The sequence below is a fragment of the Colias croceus genome, chromosome 21 (assembly GCF_905220415.1).
Source record: "Colias croceus chromosome 21, ilColCroc2.1".
In the NCBI taxonomy this organism is placed as follows: Eukaryota; Metazoa; Arthropoda; class Insecta; order Lepidoptera; family Pieridae; genus Colias; species Colias croceus.
Genome location: NC_059557.1, coordinates 748309 through 767846, shown reverse-complemented (window position 1 = coordinate 767846; position 19538 = coordinate 748309). Strand labels below are relative to the sequence as shown.

At 31.2% G+C, this 19538-nt stretch overlaps 1 protein-coding gene across 1 annotated transcript in view; it reads left to right on the top strand.

Moving 5' to 3' along the window:
- Nucleotides 1-6356: 6356 nt before the first annotated feature.
- LOC123701310 (allatostatin-A) overlaps nucleotides 6357-19538 on the top strand; it is a 56770-nt gene continuing 43588 nt past the window's right edge. The window contains exon 1 of the mRNA XM_045648735.1: nucleotides 6357-6416. The gene's annotated coding sequence lies outside the window, so the exon portion shown is untranslated. The remainder of the gene's footprint in view (nucleotides 6417-19538) is intronic.

Sequence of the window (19538 nt, the reverse complement as noted above, 5' to 3'; positions counted from 1 at the left end):
GATATTGTCTGCGTATCTTTCTTTTATTGCAGTTCTATTTTAACATTGTTTCAATTTTCTATTGGCTCTTGGAAATTATGAGTTGTAATGGTATATTTTTAACTTTACAAAGTACAGGTCTTGTTATGTTACCTGCTTATTAAGTCAAATGCATTGATGCAAGGTTTTTTGTAAGATGCATTAAATGACCGCGATGCGTTGGCTTGGTTGGTAGTGGCCCTGTCTTCTAAGCCAGAGGTCGTGGGTTCGATTCCCACCAATTTTTGTGTGATGAACATAGGTGTTTGCTATGTGTCTGGGTGGTAATTATCTGTATAAGTATTTATTTAAAAATTATATATATATGTATGTTTATCAGCCATCTGGTTTCCATAATACAAGCGAAAGCTTAGTATGGGATCAGATCGTGCCGTGTGTGAAAATTGTCCTGAAATATTTATTAATTTATTTATTTAATAATCATAATAATTAATTACTACAATGTAGGTCTTCAATTGCATTTAGCTATTTAATTATGTATTTATACTGCTATATTATTTCCAACCGAGTCTATTATACCAACATTATTACTATCACAAACTCAATCTATAAAAAGTTGCTTTCTCTGTCCCTATGTCTATGTGTAAAAATGCGCAACGGATTTTGATGCGGTTTTTTAAAAAGATAGATTGATTCAAGAGGAAGGATTTAGACATACCGGACGAAGCCGCGGGCGGAAAGCTAGTAATTTGTAACTCTAAAAGTTATTATAAATGGATGCAAAGTTCATTGCTCTTTCATACAAAAACTACTGGACGTATTTTCATGTAAATACGAATCAATACAAAAAAATCATTTTCCATAGTCACGATTTAAAACATTGTTTTGTCAACCATACTCGATACCGTCAGCATAACAGCTAATGGGATAATAATAATAAAACTTGGACAATTAACGAGTGTGCATGCTGCTTTATGGTAAAATATCTACTAGATTCATTGGTTAAACATTATTTTTATTGGAAACGGTATTTTAATGAAAATATTACTATTATATCCGAGAAATAGATGGTCGAATGGAGCAGTGGTTAAAAAATTCAGTCCGTACGGAGGTTTGAGGATACATACATTTTTATTTATATATTAGGAATTTATACTAAATATTATCAGCTCAACAAAAGTCATAATAAAGAAATGGCAAAGGTATGCTCTTTACATAAATTAACTTGTTTTTATTATAAACTATATGCTCTTTAATTTTTCCTATATATGTATGTACTGTATTACATTTTCTTTACCCTTTTTCAATTCTACACGGTCTTTCTTACAAAATAAAATGGTGGTATTTTTATTTATTTGTCTTCATCAGGCATCGAATCCACAATATTCCGGACAAAAGACTCACGTTCCTAACTATTGTACCATCAGTCAAATGGCCAAAGAATAAACGAAAGAAAAACACTACAGCTAAGTGAAACTACCTGTCCATACGATAAGCTGTTAAGCTAACAAAACACTTACACTAGCTTCCGCCCGCGACTCCGTCCGCGCGGATGTCGGTCTTCGCGTGGATGGTTTATTTCTCCATTTTGAGTAACTCTGACAATTAAACATCTTATAAATATCTATTGGAGCCAAATACGGCTAGGCCTATAATAATACGCAACGTGTGTTCGCGGTTCTACAGAACAACGTCTATAAAACTGAAAAGTTAAGATTAATTTTTTTCTACGTATTTTTCCAGGCTAAAAAGTATCCTATTTTACGCCCAGGATAATAAGGTATAATTATACCAAGTTTCATCGAAATCGAACCGTTAGTTTTCACGTGATGCCTTCACATACAGACAGACAGACAGACAGACAGACAGACAGACAGACAGACAGACAAAAATTTTTTTAATCACATATTTGGGTTTGGTATCGATCCAGTAACACCCCCTGGTATTTATTTTTTTAATATTTTCAATGTACAGAATTGACCCTTCTACAGATTTATTATATGTATAGATTCTAAAATATACCCATGCCTAGGCAAACAATTCTTCACTCTATGGTTCAGTGATATATAGTCTTAGATTCAATTGAGTTCCAATCGATTTACAAAGAAGAGGTAAAATTGTATTAAAATATAAATAATAATAATATAAAGTTGTATGATTTTAATTATCAACTAAGTTTCCTTTATAAAAGCTTTTGAATCGTCATAATCCATACGAATATTGTAAATGCGAAAGTAACTCTGTCTGTCTGTCTGTTACTCAATCACGCCTAAACTACTGAACCAATTTGCATGGAATTTGGTATGAAGATATTTTGATACCCGAGAAAGGACATAGGATAGGTTTTATCCCGGAAATCCCACGGGAACGGGAACTATGCGGATTTTTTTTGAATGCGCGGGCGAAGCCGCGGGCGGAATCCTAGTACATAAATAAGTATTTACCACCGGTTCAGAAAGTAAAATTTAGATTACTAAAAAGTTATGTTAACTATGGCCTCATGCCAAAATGCGAAAATAATGATTCACTTTTTCGTGAAATTAATATAAACTCAATATTATTGGAAAAACTGCTACAGTAAAAGTTGCGGTAGTGCATTGATATCAATTTCAGGAAAATACCATGTTCCACCAAAGATGTATAAAAACTAGACGAGACTCGTGTTGAATATTTTAACCTTATATTATTTTTGATCTATAAACGTGTTATCGTTAAAAATAATTAATTTCGTATAGGTTACTAATTAAATTTTTCTGTCCGTATTACCTGTGCAGACTCTTTTAATAAGCTAGAAAGACACTGTTTCCATGGCTTGCTAAAAAGCGATATATGCAATAATATAAAAATTAGAAAATCAAATACCTCAACAACCAATAAAACCCAGAAAGAACTTGATGACAACGTTTTTGAATGGATTTGATATTCCGATTTCATATTAGCTTAACATAGTAATTCACTTCTACTAAGAAGTATTAAGAAGTTTTAATTAAGGGTGAAAAAGTAAATAATATAATGTCACATCTAGATACCAGAATCATTGGCGCGCGTGGGTCGCGGCCTACGCGATGACGATGTATAGTGTAAAAGTGTGACGTCATAACTTTTCTGTTTGTATTTGTATATTGCATACGAGCTGGGCTTTCTTTCACGAATCTAAAGGAGAGATTTTTCTATAGATCCCGCTGAGAATAAATCAATGTGGTTTTAATTTTATCTTGAATGTATTGAATTTTTATTACAAAATATTCTAATAAAAATACATAAAATTTCTCTTCTTTGATCCTTTTCTAAACTTACTACATATCACTACTATTATATACATGAAACTTTCGTATGTTTGTTACCATTTCACCCAAAATAGCTGATCAAAGTGGTATGAAAATTGTATTGTAGGAACTACCTCGTTACTACTATTTATAACAGTTTATTTTGCTTAGGGCCGATTTTTCAATCCTTGGTTAAAATTTATCCGTCCAATAAAGTATTACACGAACATTTTAAAAGGTCACCTGTAAACTGTCAAATACGGACAATTAGAATACATTTTTAAGATGGTAGTTTAAAATACGTTATTCGATGAATAAGTTTTAACCAACGATTGAAAAATCAGCTCTTAATATACTACTACACCTATGTTTAATTCAATCTATATCTACGTTCTAATGTAACGTCAACAACATCAGTTATCGACATTATCATTAAAAAACAAACAACTCTATCCTATATTATTCTTTATTGTATCGTATTCTATGATGTCTTATCATATTCGAATACTAGACGAATTCCCTTGCTTTTCTCGTCTCAGTCTAATTCAGTGTGTTAGTTTAAGCCTTGTTGAGTTCTTAAGGGTAATTTAAAAATGAAAGGAATACTCAAGAATGAGACCTTCATCATTAAAATTTCAAGGCTCACTCAAATCTATAATTTTATTAAAAATAATTATGATAAATTACCATCTCGTCCTTTTGATTTGAGAATTCAAAAAATACAAGTCATAATACAGATGTTTTTGGTTGATTGAGTGATTTTAGTTAAATTATGAAGAAGGCTTTCGCGTATCCAACGCGTTCACTTCGACATATTTTCTTAAAAATTACCTGAAGACTTATTTTTTTTATTTTTTTTTTGATCCATCTTTTTAGTAGCTACAAAGATTCCTTCGAGATAAATTCACACGTTCAAACAAAGAGAGTTTTTAGATAATAATATCGAAGTTAGAGTATTATTTAGAGTATCATTGAAGTAACAGATTACTTTAATGTTTAAAAAAATATTTCACAACAAATGAATAAAAACAATTCTTAGGAAAATAACGTGAGCTCATGTTCGAGTCCATGAAAAGTAAGTAATGATTGTCACCTGGCACTGCTTGGTACAATGGTCAATGACATTTGTGAATCAGTACAAAACTATGATAAATCGAAGTCATTCATGTATTGAATATGCATTTGACCTATGGACCTATGTTTTGGAGTTTTTCGCCCCAAAGTTGAATTGGTGTTATAGTCATAATTTGGTTATGAAATTTTATATGCTTTTTCCTTATGTTCGACTGCATTATAAAACTTTTTAAAATGTTATAAACGATTCACTATAATTATTGTTCTTTTCCTTGAAAATATAAAATATCTACAAGTTATTCGAAATTTTGGTTAGAGCGGATCTCAAGAGAATTCTAGAAAGTCAAAATATATAACGTAACAATTAAATTGATCATAAATATAATATAGTTGATGATCAATTTAATTACCGTACCGAAAAGAGTCATATTTCATAATAAACCCGATAGTCCGTAATTATCATTGTTTCAAGATGTCCAATTTCTATTTTAATTGATAAGTAATAGAATGAGTTATATGATAAGAAAATTGTATGTTAAGGTTAGGAAATTTCACAATTAATGACCACTACCCAATTCCACCATTAAAATATACATTCTTAACTGCTTTCCGAACCGGTGGTAAGTTATTATTTTTCTGTATTTTGACTTTAAAAGCGCTTCTAAACGAAGATTAGTTGAATAAATAAATGGTTAAGTTTAAGTTTGAGTTAAATGAAATAAAAGCAACAGACATTTACACGTGTAAGCATTAAACACCTTTTTACAGTCGCAGTCGTGCAAACGAGTCAAGCAGGAAAAATAGCACTAAGTTATTGTACTGTTCAACTTTAATAAATGAAACTGTAGACGGGCAGAAAAACCGTATGCAGCTGTTGTGTTATTAGTTAGCCAGAATATCAATTGATGTTTTCAGTAAGAATTAATGTGTCTATTCCTTCAAATCTATACTATAATATTATAAAGCTGAAAAGTTTTTTTGTTTGAACGCGCTCATCTCAGGAACTACAGGTCCGATTTGAAAAATTATTTCGGTGCTAGATAGCCTATTCATCGAGGAAGGTATTTCTCTGTTAAAGAGTTGAATAAAACAACAATTGTTTCATGTGCTTTTATGCACACTGACAACCAATTTGAAAGGTTTAAAATTTTTCATTTCATATTAATTTGAGTTTACTAAGTTGCCTGTAAAAATCTCTTTTAATTGAGACTTTGTCGAATATTTCTGTAAGTTTCAGGATATAATATGTACAAGAAAATAATAGTTACCTACTGATTTGATGATGTGACTGTTTTTCTGACAAATATTGTTAATTCTATATTATTATACATCACACATGGATATTATAATGTTTAGGATGGGATAGAAATGTTGGTATGTGTGTAAAATATAACATGGAACAACGTTTATAGTTTAGTATTTTTAACGAAGTTAGTGTGGTTACAATTTCTATTGAAGTCTCTGGCACAGTTAACGTTATTATTATATATATAATTTTGCTAATAAGTATAATATAATATATAGTGTCATATTGTGAAGTCTAGCTGTTATTGAAATTCCTGTAACTAATATCTTAAATCAGAAATATAGCGGTCTCCAGTATCTTTAGGTGTAGTATTTGCAACCTTAACTAATAACGCATATAGGTGCTTTTTACTTGTTTATAAAGGTAATTAATAGAAAACATAACACACACATAAGTGGTGCACTACAAGATTACTTTTATCTATGAAATTTATCACTAGTAAATAAATGTATTACACTATAATTACAAATATCATTAATATGAAAAATATTCCACCTGCTCGACAATAATTTTACATAATTACAAGCGCACACATCGTATATTTTTGAAACGCGCAAGCAAATGTTCGTACAATTTTCCAAACTGCACTTTTATAATTTGTGAAAAGATTTAAATAATAACTCCAGCTTATCCATTTAGCATAAAACCAAGATTCGTAGATCCCCGCCCAACGCCTATGGGAGGCGCTTATAAAAGCTCGGAGCTGGCGCGTAGCGGCGTAGTCCGAACTCGCGCGTCGTAGCATGCTACGCGTCTAACATTCGTGAACTTTGCTACGTAACTTTCGACAAGTAAGTTCCGTATTTTTTTTTATTAAATCAGCTTGCCGGGTAAGTGTTAGTAATTTTAAGTGCATAAATAAAGTTTAATTAATTTTTATTTTAATAAAATAAGGTGGATATCGTTTATAGTTACGTATTAAAATCGAAGGACATTCATAATTTTCAATTGGAGAAAATTATTAATAATTATAATTATTAAAGTTATTAATGTATTTTTAAAAGTGAAAAGTAATTTTAACTTAGCAACCGCAGCATATGTTCAAGTTGTAGCAATTGTTGAACTCTACCATAACAAAAAGTGTAATATTATTTTGTAAATCTTCCTTATACCCGTAGGAACTAAAACTTAATGCTTAATAAATTTACTGCTAACTGTATTTGGAAATAATAATAATTTCATTCATAAAATAAAAATGAAAAGTTAAAAAAAAATCCACTTAATAAAAACCAGATCGAAAATGTACGAATTGTTTCTATCTTTGAAACGATATTGATATGAATAACTAAATAACTAAATTTATTTTTTAAGCAATAATTAGATAAACTATTTAAAACTACAAACTGTCACAACAAATTTACGAAATCCATAAAATTCGTAACTTAAACTTTGCCTAAGTTAACTCAAGTAATCGTAGTATTAAGATAACTCAACGATAATTTTAAGAGACTTCATCGTGTTACGAACTTGCCAAGTTGAGATTTTCATGACCCGTATTTTATCAATGAGCCTATCTAAGTGTTATTATGTAACTTTTACATTCATGCAAAGGGCTTCGATTACTATTTTATAAATTTACGTTATAAATTATTTTACAATTATTAAAATTGTTAATTGTGTAAGCAGATTTTATAGTATTTTTAACAACACAACTATGTATTTATAAAAACTGTTTTTAAATGATGATAGACATTATATTGATGTGTCTACTTGAAAATATATAATGTTAAAAATATAAGTAACTTTCAATTGATGAAACCTTGAAACAAGTTTTAAAGATCTAAGCATACATCTCAGGATACACTTACATCGAAAAGCGACTTTTTTACAATCTAGTGATTCATATTATTATAATTTGAATAAGACGACAAATTTTTGCAGTTTCACTCATCACCTTCGGATTTAGTAATACTGATCATTTATAATTAATTTTCTAGACAAAATAAAAGTGATCAAATAACAAAAATTCCGTCGGTGCCAAACCTTTGCAGAAACCCCAGGTTCCACTACACTTAAAGTGGCAAAAAGTATGTTTTTGGTCATTTACTCGTAAGTATAATCGAAAAAAAAGCTATAAAACGTAGGTATCTTATATAAAATTGGAAAATTGAAAATTCCTCGTATTTACTAACAACAAAACAACTATCATTAAAATAATTACATGTATTGTATACGATGTACTGTAAATAACAACGGTAATTATTTAAAAAGCCGCTTCTTTGTAAATGTTTAAAAATCATTTCTACATTATGAAATATTTTTAATTCAGCACATTTTTATGATAGATACGGCTTGTAGGACCACAAAGTTAAGGTTAATATAGTAAGTGGGTATAGAAAGACATACATATATAGAAATAAAATAACTATAAAATCAGTAGACTTAGCGAATTTAATAAGCACCCGCAATATATTATGGAATTAAAAATATACAAAAAAATCTAATCCGTACCAGGTTTATTTCTAACTATTAACTAATAAAAATAATGAAGATTATTTAAAGAAATACTTATAACAAACAAACAAGAGTCTATAATCCTAAGATAAAAATATTGAGCCATCGCAACTTGAATCAAATATTCTTCTAGATTCCTGTTATGTATGCCAAACTTAGCTCAATGAGCACTAAAGAAAACCGCACTCAAAACGTCGAGCACTAAAAATCCCAGCCAACAAAAACAATACACATGATACTTTAAACTTATAATATCACTAAAATTATATCATAATATCCTCAGGGAACGAACCTACAAAATAATTTTCGTATTTTTTCTCGTAAAAGCTTTAATTAGCTGAAATAATTAATTATTTATAACCAAACTTTACTATACCCTTACTATTTACTAATATTTTATAAGTTTACTATCACGTTATATGTAATAACTAGCTTTTTGCCCGCGTCTTCGCTCGCGTTTTCAAAGGAAAACCCGCATAGTTCTCGTTTCCGTGGAAATTGGGATTAATAGTTAATCCAAGTTACCCTCTCTTATATGTGTGCTAAATTTCATTATAATCGGTTCAGTAGTTGAAAACCATACATACATACATACCTTTCCTCTTTATAATATTAGTATAGAAAAGGAATGTTTGCTTCCGAAATAACTATTACCTATGATAAAACGACTTCATTTTTATTTGTTCTTTTATCTTACAAAGTTGCCTATTACAGGCTACGAATGTAATAAATTTAATAGTTTCCAAATGACTGGAGAACAAACATTTATCGTTACTTTAGTACATTATTATTAGCAACAATGTTTGATAAAAATAATAGGAGAAAATAACTGAGAAAACTCCTGCGACTTATCCTACGATTTTTAATATTATGACCTATACTTTCTCTTACAAAATTTCTAATATTTTCCAATCGGACAAAAAATGAAATAATAACCTAATTATGTCTCTATATAATCTTAGAGACCATCAAAAATAAAGAAACCAATTCTTAAAATAGTTTTTATAACAGAAAAATTTATTTAAATCTACTTATTATTAATGAAATAGATTTAAGATATTGATGTGTACCATTACTTAAATGTTTCATGATCTAAGTTAATACATATTCATTTACAAATTCCGTGCATTATCTCTTGTTTATAATTACTACATACCATCATAATGATCATAATGGGAAAAGATGTTAAGGGTCTAACTGCTAACACAATAGAAACTAACAACACTTTGGAAGTTTTAATACATGGAAGAATTTATGACAATTATGCTATAATAATAGAGCAGCAGTTTGTTTGTTTGAACACACTAACTTAAGGAATTATCCGATTAGAAAAAAATCAGTGTTATATGTAACATTTAATATAATCCATATCATAATTAGAGAAATGTGGGTAAAACCGCGGGGTACAGCTAGTAATATACAAGACAGAATATATCCTTATTAAATATTGATAATACGATAAAATTTTATTTGAATCAGGATATATTTTATAATACGATAAAATTTTATTTTTGTGAATTTTAAAATAGATGCTAGAGATATTTTTACAGGTAGGTAATAAGAAAATGGAATAATCCAAATGGAATTAACATTTACTTTGAAACCGTGGGAAAGAAAACAATTTAGTTTAAAAAGGTTGCTAAAATTAGCAACATGCATAAGCTGCACAATAATGTATGTAAAGTAATGTGAAAGCTTGGTTTATAATAAAATGTATTTATAGTGATTCGTAGTTCTGTGAAGTTCTTTGTTATATAAACAGCAAAAAAAGCAGTTGGCATTGTGTGTGTGTGTGTGAAGTCCCATGTCCCCAAGTGGGGTAAGGGGCAGATGCATTATACATCTGTTTCACTGATCGATTTTTTTTGTGGACAAGTAGGTGATCAGCCTTCTGTGTCCTGCCAGACCGAGACATTTTTTTTTCTTCTTCTCCACCGGGAATCGAACCCAGGACCCCACGGTTCTACGGTCACGTGACAACCACTGAACCAAGGCGGTCATGTTGGTCATGTTGTCGGAGTTGGCATTACTTTGCATTTAATTACAATTTTTATTAGTGTTTAAATAATCATTTTTTACTTTAGCAGTGTTCACAAATATTCAATGTTAAATGAATGCTGTATGTTCAATTCGGAAGATTTTTTTGTGTACAATTTGTAATAATATATGTTGTAAATTGAGCAATGTAAATATGTTTAGTACATAAATAAATTAATTAATTACCAACCTATACCTATACGTTGCCACATTACTATAGGAATAATTATATTTGATATACTAGCTGTGCCACGCGGTTTCACCCGCATTGCTCCGCTCCCGTTGGTCTTAGCGTGATGATATATATAGCCTAGCCTTCCTCGATAAATGGGCTATCTAACACAGAAATAATTTTTCAAATCGGACCAGTAGTTCCTGAGATTAGCGCGTTCAAACAGCGTAGTTTTGTAACAAGTTTTAGTTAGATTAGGGATTTATAGCAGTGGATGCATTATCTACTAAACTTCTAATAACACGAAACACCCGAAAGTTGTATACGAAGATAAATGTAAAGAAACTTACTCTAATGCAAAGAAAAACAACAATTTGGCTGAAACTTGATAATCTTATATTTCAGGTACCTAATTATTGAAATAACATTACAGTTTCTTTTTATTTCTCTTTATACGAGCTGACGTTAATATTCAAACTCAAACTCAAACATTTATTTATTCAATTAGACTTCTTCTAGTACTTTTAAATCGTCATTTCATATTTTTAATATTTACCACCAATAGTATTAGCAAATATAAAATACTAGCTTTCCACCCGCGGCTTCGCCCGCGCAGTCAAAGAAAACCCCGCATAGTTCCCGTTCCCGTGGAATTTCCGGAATAAAACCTATCCTATGTCCTTTCTCGGTTATCAAAATATCTCTATACTAAATTTCATGTAAATTGTTTCAGTAGTTAAGGCGTGATTGAGTAACAGACAGACAGATAGAGTTACTTTCGCATTTATAATATTAGTATGGATTACAGAATCACACGTCAGCTTATTTATATTAAAATTTAATAAGAAATTTCGTTTTCTAAGCGTGAATCCGTAATTAAATACTTTATTATATATTATGTTCCTTATCCATGTTCCGTAATCTTGTATTACGAGTATGAATATCAGGGAAACCTTTCAAATATCTCATTTCGGATTCAGTCAGGCAAAAACCATAGAGTCGGCTTGATGAAATAAGTTTGCACCAAAGTTATATATTTGAGAATAGCTTATTCAACTGCGCAGAGGAATCTTTACCTCCATATTTGGAAAATGAGTGAATTATATCGATACCTAGTAAATTTTTTGGGTCTCTGATTTAGGTGCAAGGATTAGGCGTTCGAGTCTCTTGCTAAAATGGAGCGAAATTACCTATGTAATAATTACTGAAAAACTATTTTATTATTCAATTATTCGATTTGTACGCTTAAGTTTAGATCTTGTATAATAATCTCCATTGATCATATTTTGGTTGCTTTTTATATTTATCATCATGAATAAAAACAATACTTATACATAACAAAAATAGATTTACACATAACCAGAAAACAGAAACAACATAATATAGCAATACAATAATATACCACCTGTATTATATTGTGTTTCTAACAAAACCCACTAACAAATGCGTGTCATGTACCAAGAAACAGTCAACTAAGTTAAACTTACAAGTTACAAGTTAAAGCTGGAAACATTTAGCCCCAGGATTGCATTTATTGCAGCTTAGGACACTTGTCAAGTAACTTAGCGAAGAAATTGCATTGCACTTAAATGCAGCTTTGAGTTTTTCGCACACGGAAGATGTTTTTCCTCTCATTTATATGTGTTTTTTTTAGAATTTCACTTAGTTTCACTTTACAGAAGTGAAACCAGCTTTGCTTTGTGTTCTTATACGGGTACAAAATATTAAAAAATGATACTATCATCAGATTTTATATATACTTATTTCATTATATTATTTTTTTATTGTTATTATAATATTATTTATCATAATGTTTCACTTCTTATTCAGCCTTAATATTTACTTAATATCTGTATTGTGTAGGTATCATTGTCTATTCTTCAGGCACAATTCGAAAAGTGAAAACAAATTAAATCTATACTAATATTATAAAGCTGAGGAGTTTGTTTGTTTGAAAAATTGTTTCGGTGTTAGATAGCCCTTTTATCTAGGAAGGCTATAGAGACTATATAGAGGCTATAATATTATATAATTACGCTAAGATCAACAGGAGCGGAGCCATGCGGGTGAAACCGCGAAACGCAGGTAGTAATAAATAATCGTGTTTTAAATATCTTAAAAAGTGCAATATTAAAAAATGCATTAAGTTTGATTTTATTATAGCAGAAAAGAAGATGAAATTTAAGGAAGGCATACATTATTCGTGGTCATGAAAACAATTCTTGAAGGCTGCTTGATAGGGGATCAAATTTTGTTTGCAAAACGCGCCATAAAGTTAATAAAAATTTGAAAGAATCGATATTTTTGGATAAAATCTTATTTGTGAATTTAAATTAATGATGTTTAAAATTTGGAGAATGGGCATTTTACTATGGAAGTCGGGCCTGAACACTTGAGTTGGACCAATACACATGAGATTTTGTTTTTATAATAGATCATAACACAATATACATAACGGGGAAAATATATATAAAAAAATAATCAACCGGGTTTTTGTACAGTCACATCAAGTTTTAGTTTTTCATCAAGGTTTAGTTCTTTGTGTATATAATATTTTTTGCAATTAATAACTGTTATAAGAAAATGAGAATATCTTTATGTTACTCCAATTCACTTACAAAGACGTACTAATCTAATAACCGAAATACACTAATATTATGTTTTGTAACAGATACTTATACCGTGTTTATTATAATTCAACATAGTTAGACGTTCTTTATTGTGGTTAAACTCAGTCACTCCAGTGACAATTAGGTTTATATTTACTTCACTGGAATTAAAAACACTGTTTTTGTGCGCAAAATAATAGCCAAATAAATAAAACTTTTTGCCTTGACTGTACAACCCGGTTGATTCATTTTTTTATTTTATTTTTTTCGTTAGGTATGTGTAATGATCTATCACAAAAACAATATTTCGTGTGTATTGGTCTTAACCCAAGTTTCAGGCCCAATTTGACGCGTCCTCCTTTAAACGTTATGTTTGAATAATAATCATGAAAACATTATAATAACATATCTGCAGCTGTATTTGACACTTTATTCTTATTTACTTAAGAGGTTGTTGAGTCCCTGACCGCTCTTTAATAAAGAGGGTACTAATTATGAATTATTTCCTCGATTATTCATACTAAATATTGATAATTATAAATTAAAAAGTATATACTTTAGGACAAACGCTATTCATGGAGGTTCTCTTATTTTTGTACACAATAGTTTAAAATGCAAGGAACGAACTGACATTGTTAGCCTTTCTGTAGAACGCACCATTGAACTGTCCTGTGTTGAGCTTGAGCGTTACATTATTGTTTGCGTATACAGACCTCCTTCCAGTGACTATAATATGTTTGAGACTGTCATGGAAGAAATATTAAAGCGTTTAGGCAGGAGTAAAAAGAAGGTAATAGTATGTGGTGATTTTAATATTGATTTACTTTCACACACACAAACGGCTACACGAATAGTTAATTTGTTTCATTCATTTAATCTGTATAAACTTTTTGATCAACCCACACGAATAACACCTACTTCTGCAACTTGTATTGACAATATATATTGTGATTGCAACTGTTTAGAAAAAAATATTCTCAACACACTAACTTCGGATCACTGTGGCCAGAAAGTAGTTTTTGAGTGGGATTACATACCTACATTCAAAAGAATTAACGTTAGGCCTATAACTAAAAAAGGCATTCATACATTTAGAAATAATATTGATAATAAACTGCCTGACCTGAATGATCAATCCTTTCATAAAAATCCTTGTGAAATGTTTACAAATCTTTTTAAATTAATTCATAGTGAATATGAAAAAATATTTAAAGTTAAATCTTTAACTATTACCAAGGATTTACCATTCAGTCAATGGGCAACTCCTAGTATACTCAGATGCAGGAACGTTCTTTACGAGTTATATGGTATGAAACAATATAACAAAGACTTATCATTTCTTAGTTACGTTAGAAATTATTCAAAAACGTTTAAAAAAGTTTGTTCCACTGCCAAGAGTTTGTATGTCAGAGATAAAATACGCAACTCTGACAATAAAGTTAAAACGGTTTGGACAATTATTAATGGTGAAATGGGCAAAAGCCAATCAAATGATAGTACCATAAAACTTGTCAATGCTGGTAGGGTCATTGACAAAAGTGCTGATGTTGCGCTTGCTTTTGAAGATTTCTTTAGTAGTGTCCCTGCTAGTATTACTAAGAAATTAAATTCGTCCTCAGCGCTTGCAGAGTCCTTTTTGAGGGACCACGTTGCTGAGTGTAACAAATTATTTGAATTGCGCCACGTGACTGCTGATGAAATTGTTAAAACGTTTAAAACATTAAATTTAAAAAAAACATGTGATCTCTGGGGTATGTCTGTTAATTTAGTAAATAATATCATAGAAAATATTGCCAAACATCTAGCGTTTATATTTAATCAGTGTTGCGACTGTGGTATATTCCCTGATTTACTAAAGTTTAGCAAAGTTATTCCTTTATTTAAAAGTGGTGACCAAGAAGACTGTAATAACTATAGGCCAATTTCCATATTACCAACTTTGAGCAAAGTCTTCGAGAAATTAATCTTAAACCAATTAAGTAGTCATTTTGCATCAAATGGTTTACTGCACGCCAAACAGTATGGTTTCACAAAGGGGCGCTCTACCACTGATGCCGGAGTAGCTCTTTTGTCACATATATACAAAGCATGGGAAAATTCAAAGAATGCTTTGGGGATATTCTGCGACCTTTCTAAGGCTTTCGACTGTGTAGAACATTCCACTCTATTACGGAAACTAAATTTTTATGGTATCAAAGGTTTAGCTCAGGATCTCATAGCTTCATATCTTCAGAACAGGGTACAAACCGTTGTCGTTAATGAAGAGAAATCTTGCGGTGCGCCGATTAACATAGGTGTTCCGCGGGGATCTATCTTAGGACCGTTTTTGTTCTTAGTGTATATTAATGACCTACCTTATTATTTGCAGGATATGTGTGAAATAGTACTGTTTGCAGATGACACCTCTTTAATATTTAATGTGGATAGACATGACACAAATGTTGACGAAGTAAACTCTTTTCGGGTTTTATAGTATGGCATTTATTTTTCAACTCTTTAACTGGTCAAATCATGAACTCTTTCAGACCCTCTATCTACAATAGTTACTTTATTACTGTTATTTATATTATAATACTTAAAAATGGCTTCGTTAAATGATATTCAAGTAGATCTTGATATGGTGGCGATAGCTGACTCAAGGGTTTGCGATCCTGACCAGTGTATCACTTTTATAGGCTGTTTAAATGATAAACTAAAAATAATGACGCATAATATTCGTAGTATATACAAAAACATGGATCAGTTGGAGCTCCTATTAGACAGTATGGGGTTAGATTTAGATGTACTGGTTCTGACGGAATGTTGGTTGTCCGAGGAAAAAGATCCTCCGAATCTTAAAGGCTATAATCATCATTTTTCAAGCCATAATATTAATCAAAATGACGGTCTTACTTTATATATCAAAAGCGATCTTAAATATCAAGTAAGGGAACCGAAATTTGATGAAGCGAATTGTCTAATTCTATCTGTTAACGACTGCGCTATTATTGCTGTCTACAGGCCTCCATCATTTCGTTCCACTGACAAGTTTTTAAACGGCTTGGAAACTGTCGTGAATAGTGTGAAACATGTCAAAAATATAGTTCTAATCGGTGATATGAATATAGATATCAAGACAGATTCTAGAGACAGAAATTCGGGTTCTTATCTAACTCTAACCTCTCAGCTAGGTTTATTGCCAGCTCATACCATACCTACAAGAGAATTGAATTGTTTGGATCATGTTCTTTTAGGCTCTCATTGTAATGCTCAAGTATTTATTATAAATTCTTTCATAACTGATCATAGACCGATTGTGCTCACAATGGACACCAATACACATGCTGTCAAACCTATGATCTCTGAGAACTCTATAAATAGGACCGATTGGGAAGAGGTTTCTCGTGATCTAGATAAAATCGATTATACTACTATTTTACAGGCTACGAACGCAAACACTGCTGCAAACATATTAGTTGACACCATTAAAGAAATGATTCATAGTCACACCAAAAAAATTGTTAGATCTAAACGCAAAAAAATTCTTAAGCCCTGGATAACCCCGGGTATACTAAAATGTATTAAAAACCGCGATAAATTGCACATTAAATCTAAGAAACAGCCTAACAATGAAATTCTAAAGTTAACTTATACTAGATACAGATCTTTTTGTAATAAATTACTGAAAAATGTCAAAAAAACTTATGAGAAGTCTGAATTGCAAACATCCCTTCATAATCCAAAACATTTGTGGCGGTCCCTAAAAGAAATTGCTCAAATTAATACTAATAAAAATTCCCCAACACCTTTAATAAGCGGTAAAGAATCTCCAATAAAAACATTAAATAATATAAACAGGTATTTTTCAAATATAGGTCGGAAATTAGCTGAAAAAATTACTGATTGCTCTAGTTTCCAGTCTCAACATAAAAACGCAAATTTAAATCCTCCCTGCAACTCATTTGTACTGCTCCCTACTAGTGAAACCGAAATTATATCAATAATAGATAATTTAAAAAATGATTCTGCTACTGGCTGGGATGGTATACCTACCCATTTAATCAAAATGAACAAAAATATTTTGGCTAAGCCACTAACTAAAATTTTCAACCTATCCATTGAAACTGGTAGTTTCCCTAACTATTTTAAGAAATCTCTCATAACCCCGGTATTTAAGGGCGGTGACAGGAACAGTGTCGAAAACTATAGACCTATATCAGTTTTACCAGTTTTCAGTAAAATTTTTGAGAAAATTATAAATAAGAGATTATAGATAAATAAGACTTTTTTACTATTAATAAGCTTATAGCTCAAAATCAATTTGGTTTTCAGGCGGATAAATCTACAGAGGGAGCAGTATTGGACTTATCTAATTATATAACAAAAAAGCTAGATAAAAGAGAAAAATGTATAGGCATTTTCCTCGACTTAACCAAGGCTTTCGACACTGTTTCTGTTCCTATCCTTTTGTCTAAATTGGAAAGTTTTGGAATACGCGGGGTTGCACTAAATCTTTTTACCGATTATTTAACTGACAGAACTCAAAGAATTAAAATAAATTCTCTTGTGAGTACCGACATGCCTGTACTTTATGGCGTTCCGCAAGGCAGTGTACTCGGACCTAGTCTATTCCTAGCTTACATCAATGATCTGTGTCTTTTAAATTTAGACTTTTGTAAAATAATTACATTTGCGGATGACACAGTCCTGCTTTTTAATGGTACAAGTTGGAGGCATGTTTTTCACAACGCGCAAAGTGGTTTTCAAATCATACTGGACTGGCTTCGTTGTAATAAGCTCACAATAAACCTTAAAAAAACTAAATGTATTAACTTCAGTTTAAAAAATGATGTTTTGCCGATGGACCTCTCAATTAAAGCTCACACTTGTAATTATAACAACCTAAGTTTGTGTTCGTGTCATACAATTGAGAATACTAACAATATTAAATACTTAGGGGTTATTCTGGACTCCCGTCTGACGTGGCATCTGCATATTAATAATTTGTGTTCTCGTACTCGTAAACTGATCTGGATCTTTAAAAAACTCCGTCAGGTAGCCGAACTTAACCTACTTAAAACTGTTTATCTTTCTCTTTGTCAGAGTATACTTAGGTATTGTATTGTAGCTTGGGGCGGTACTCATAAAACTGTTCTCCTACCTTTAGAGAGATGCCAGAGGTCAATACTTAAGGTGTCAGCATTTAAGCCAGTTCGTTTTCCCACAAATGATATATATAACTTATTCAATGTATTGTCTGTTAGACAACTCTATATACTAGACACTGTCCTTAAATTCCATAATCAAATAGACATTAATGTAAACTTTTCTAACATAAACTTAACGCAGCGTTCTACTAGAGATGTAGTAAAACATCATACTTTCAATACGACCTTTTTCCGTTGGCAATTTGTATATCTGGGACCACACTTATATAATGTGATAAATAGGGAGTTGAGAATAATTAATTTATCTAGATACAAATGTAGGGAAACTGTAACTAAGTGGCTGCTCTCTAAGGATTACTGTAACACAGAAAATGTTATTATATTTTCTAGAACCCGCTGTTAACGTGAGAGTTTAATTCTATTCATACTCTTTACCAATACATGAACCCACACTCCTCCAATCATGCACACACATAAAGACATGATACACAACACCCACACTCACACACACATACACTCACAAACACACCCACAGACACAAACATTATATGTAGATATATATATATATATATATATATATATATATATATATATAGATATCTCCATGGGCACTATGTTGATCAAACGTGCCATATAGTTAGTAATTATTTGATCCGTTTTCACTTGTTGATCCGGTTGGTATTTGTGGATCCATTGCCACACCACCGTCCGTATGTGGATCCGAACGGAGCCACAAGTGTCACCATCAGTAATAATAATAATTACGTGCTTTTTATACAAATCCACCTTTTTTGCGTTTTAGCTCTTGTTGATCCGATTCAAATGAGCCAATCAGAGCCCACCGAGCTCAGCCATTGGTCGCTTGCGGCCTTAGCCATTTGAAGGTTTAAAGACATTTATTCCCGTTATAGAAACGTATGTTGCCGTTCGCCTTACATAATTTGTTCGGATCTTCGGGAGGGCAAGATAGCTAGTTCGTCTATTAGGATAGTGGCGATTTTATGTTGAGATTATGACATTTGAATTTATGTTTTTATGTAGCGCTTTGCGGATAAACATACACGTATTATAAAAGTATAATTGTTTTAAATTCATTATTTTAGTGTCGTCGTAGATTTTATTTGTAGAAGTTAAAAAGGATAGTTAAAGATAGTTTTAATGATTTTATTTTGTAAAATTTGGAGTGGCGCTAATTTATTTTTGTAAGCACTCCCCCAGACTTCTATTAAATACATTATTCTATTAAATACTTGGTGCGGCTTTACTAACGTGTTGTAGATGGTGTGGCGTAATTTATGAGGTATGCAAGAAGTAATATTACGCAGAGATCTAAGAAGTGCTGATAATTTATTTTTTAGATGGTCGATGTGATAATTCCATTTCAGAGAGCTGCCGATTCGCAAATCTAGGTTATTTCTCGTGGGTTTTATGTTCTAATACAACACCGTTAATTTTAAATGGAGCGTATGGTGGAATAATTTTGTTATGAGCTTT